We start from the raw sequence: 4459 nt of genomic DNA, 5'->3' as shown, positions 1-4459 counted from the left end.
AAGTCCGGAACCGGGTTATCCGGCTGTTCGCGAACAGTCGGGTTTTAACCTTGCCTAACAAACGATCAACCAACTTCCACTCTCGAGGTGCGGTACGTTGACTGTCCTATCGTCCGCTCTTGTATGCTGGATTGCACTATTTCACTATATTAAGGGGAGAGGGTGCCTTCACACACATATTCGATGTGAAATATCTTCCGCCCCCCAGCGGAGCGCTTCGGCGCCTCTGCGAAGCAAAACGCGGCATTCAAAAACAACAACCAAAATTGCCGTCGATTTCCTCTCCCTGCCCTGCAATGGCTGGAGCAGAAGGAGAGCGAGAGAGAGAATAGTCTCATTGGGTCAGAGGAACGGCAGTGGAGCGGGCTAATGGCGAGTAGGCTCGCGATCTATCAATTACACTAGCCAGGTCGCTCTCCCTATTGAACATTATTACTCTCTCACGTCGCCACTGCGGTTTCCGCGACAGCAGCAGCATCATCATGATGTTGCATCCACCAATTAGTCCGGAACCGGGTTATTCGGCTGTCTGCGAACAGTCCGGTTTTAACCTTACCCAACATCCACTCTCGAGGTGCGGTACGGTGAATGTCCTATCGTCCGACTTTGTATGCTGGATTGCACTATTTCACTATATTAAGGGGAGAGGGTGCCTTCACACACATATTCGGTGTGAAATATCTTCCGCCCCCCAGCGGAGCGCCGCGCCTTCTGGCGGCTACAAAGCGCGCATTCAAAAAAACAACAACCAAAATTGTCATGCCGCTTCCTGCTCCTGCAATGGCTGGAGCAGTAAAGGAGAGAGAGAGAGAGAGAGATTTTAGCTCTATTGATCAGAGGAATGGCAGGAGCGGCTTATGATGCAGTATAGGCTCGCCATTTATCAATTACACTTGCCAGGTCTCTTCCGTTTGAACATTATTTACCTGTCTCTCTCTCTCTCGGCGCACACGCTGCCACCCTACTAGTTTCACATTATGCGATATAAGGCGGCCTTCGAACCGAACGGGCTCCTTTCGCTTTGCTGTCTGCCCAACTTAGCGGACTCTTGCGTTGGCTGATCACTCCGCTCAAGGTTCGTGCCGGCTCTTCAATGGCTACCAACCGTCTTCTTGACCGAGATTCATTGCACTATTCCACGCGCAAACGGCTACCCTAAATGTGCATAGACAACGCTCATGGTTCAACACGACCAGGGCGCAGTCTGGGAGCCGAGTATACTAAAAAGAGAGTTTAGCAGCCAAAACTCGTCAAAGCACACGTTGGGTTACCCCATCACCTAACAACGATGATGGCGGTTCCCACCCGTGAAATACACAACCTAACCAATATTGGGCGACGATGGCGCTCATGAGCCCACGCCCCCACAAACAGTAAGAGAAAGAGAGAGAGGAGGAGATGGGCCAATGTGCGGTCCCTCGCCCAATGTCTTATGCCTCGCTGGGGCAAAGAGAAGAGAAGAGGAGCGGATAAGGGAGGAGATTGGCCAACGTGCGGTCCCTCGCCCAATGTCGGCTGCCTCGCTGGAGCTGGGTAAAGAGGAGAGGAGCGGATAAGGGAGGAGATTGGCACACACGGTGGCGCTGCCGGCGGCGAGGATAGCAAGAGAAGGTGCAGTTTGATCTGATCATCTGGTTTGCTATTTCTCTAAGGCCAACGTGCGGTCCCTCGCCCAATGTCGGCTGCCTCGCTGGGGCAAAGAGAAGAGGAGAGGATAAGGGAGGAGATTGGCACACACGGTGGCGCTGCCGGCGCCGAGGATAGCGAGAGAAGGTGCAGTTTGATCTGATCATCTGGTTTGCTATTTCTCTAAGGCCAACGTGCGGTCCCTCGCCCAATGGCTTCTGCCTCGCTGGGGCAAAGAGAAGAGGAGCGGATAAGGGAGGAGATTCGCCAACGTGCGGTCCCTCGCCCAATGTCGGCTGCCTCGCTGGAGCTGGGGCAAAGAGGAGCGGATAAGGGAGGAGATTGGCACACACGGTGGCGCTGCCGGCGCCGAGGATAGCAAGAGAAGGTGCAGTTAGATCTGATCATCTGGTTTGCTATTTCTCTAAGGCCAACGTGCGGTCCCTCGCCCAATGTCTTCTGCCTCTCTCAATCTCACTATTTTGGCCGCCGTGATAGGCGCCGCCAACAGCAGCAGCTACCTGGTTGATCCTGCCAGTAGTCATATGCTTGTCTCAAAGATTAAGCCATGCATGTGTAAGTACAAGCCGATTTAAGGCGAAACCGCGAATGGCTCATTAAATCAGCTATGTTTCATTGGATCTGCAAACCCACTTACTTGGATAACTGTGGCAATTCTAGAGCTAATACATGCAATTGGTCTCTGACCGCAAGGGAAGAGCGCTTTTATTAGTTCAAAACTGGTCGGGCCCCGGTCCGTAACCCACCTGTGGTGAATCTGAATAACTTCGGGCTGAGCGCACGGTCTCCGCACCGGCGCCGCTTCTTTCAAGTGTCTGCCTTATCAGCTTTTGATTGTAGGTTATGCGCCTACAATGGCTATAACGGGTAACGGGGAATCAGGGTTCGATTCCGGAGAGGGAGCCTGAGAAACGGCTACCACATCTAAGGAAGGCAGCAGGCACGCAAATTACCCACTCCCGGCACGGGGAGGTAGTGACGATAAATAACGATGTGAGTCTCATCCGAGGCCTCTAAATCGGAATGAGTACACTTTAAATCCTTTAACGAGTATCCATTGGAGGGCAAGTCTGGTGCCAGCAGCCAGCGTAATTCCAGCTCCAATAGCTTATATTAAAGTTGTTGCGTTAAAGCTCGTAGTTGATCTCAGTTCCGACTGACGGTGCACCGCCCGGTGTTTACTGTCATCTCGAATACGCTTCCGCCGCTCGCACGGGATGCTCTTTTGTCGAAAGTGTCCCGAAAAGGCCGGAGAGTTTACTTTGAAAAAATTAGAGGCTCAGAGCAGGCTATTTGAATGGCCCGGCCGGTGATGCATGGAATAATGGAATAGGACCTCGGTTCATTTTAAGGCTTTCGGAACCAGAGGTAATGACTAATCGAACAGGCGGGGCATTCAGACAGGACGCTTATGAAATTCTGGACCGCCGCAAGACGAACTACCGCGAAAGCATTTGCCAAGGATGTTTTCATTAATCAAGAACGAAAAGTTAGAGTGTCCGGCGATCAGATACCGCCCTAGTTCTAACCACATGTTCAGCGATCCCGCCGGCGCTATTCCTACGACCCGCGGGTACCGGAAACCAAAGTTCCTTTGGGTTCCGGGAAGTATGGTTGCAAAGCTGAAACTTAAAGGAATTGACGGAAGCGGGCACCACCAGGGAGGGAGAGCCTGCGCTTAAATTTGACTCAACACGGAAACCTCACTGCGCCCGTTGATTGATAGGGGATAAGCGCAATTTTAGCCGCGACGAGATTGAGCAATAACATATCTGTGATGCCCTTTAGATGTTCTGGGTCGCGACGCCGGGCTACACTGAAGGGATCAACGAGTTTTCCTCCTCGGTGAGGAGCGTGGTAACCCGCTCAAAGCCTTCTTTGATAGGATTGGGCTTGCAATTGTTTCATGAACGAGGAATTCCCAGTAAGTGCAAGTCATCAGCTTGCGCTGACTACGTCCCTGCCCTTTGTACACACCGCCCGTCGCTACTACCCATTGAATGATTTAGTGAGGCCTTCGGACTGGCGCTCTTGGATTGTCGGCCCCGTTGCCCGCGAGGGTTTTCTGGGGTCGTCGCCTCGAGCTGACGGAAAGATGTCCAAACTTGATCATTTAGAGGAAGTAAAAGTCGTAACAAGGTTTCCGTAGGTGAACCTGCGGAAGGATCATTAACAGAGAGAAAGAGAACGGGGCGCTCTTAAAACTACTACTACTCTCCTGATTTGGGCGGTCTCGGGCTCTGCTCTGGCAACTCCAGCAGCGAAAGAGGACAATCCCGGCCCCCGCACCAAAAATAGGTACCACCACGCTGTAGGTGGACCACACTCGGGCGAGAGCGCGAAGACCGGAGGAGGAGGACGGACGGGGCTTTGGACGGCTGCCCGCCCGTTCCTTACTACCGGCGAATAAGCCTCTTGACCCAAAAAGAGTGAAATTCAAGTGTCAAAAAACAACAACAAGCCGTCCGGCCAAACCCAAACCACAAACTTGGGCTATGTCTGTCAAACCCTTTCATTGAGACTCGACCTGTGATGGTTAGTCGCAAAAAGACCAAATGGCAAATACACAACTCTTAACGGGGGATCACTCGGCTCGTGGGTCGATGAAGACCGCATAAATCCAGCGTGGTCGGTATGTGAATCGCAAGAATACCAGATACATCGGCTGTTGAACGCATATTGGCAGCGGCGGCAGCCATATGAGCTTGTCGCCGCCACTCTACGCAGGGTCGGAAATATACATCCATCGGTTGCTGCGAGTTCGGTGCCTGCTGACTGTCTCCCCGACACGAGGGTAACCCGAACCGAGCTT

The sequence above is a fragment of the Homarus americanus genome, unplaced genomic scaffold (assembly GCF_018991925.1).
Source record: "Homarus americanus isolate GMGI-L3 unplaced genomic scaffold, GMGI_Hamer_2.0 scaffold27550, whole genome shotgun sequence".
NCBI classification, from domain to species: domain Eukaryota; kingdom Metazoa; phylum Arthropoda; class Malacostraca; order Decapoda; family Nephropidae; genus Homarus; species Homarus americanus.
The sequence above is the reverse complement of the archived record's forward strand: the minus strand, read 5'-3'. Positions refer to the sequence as shown.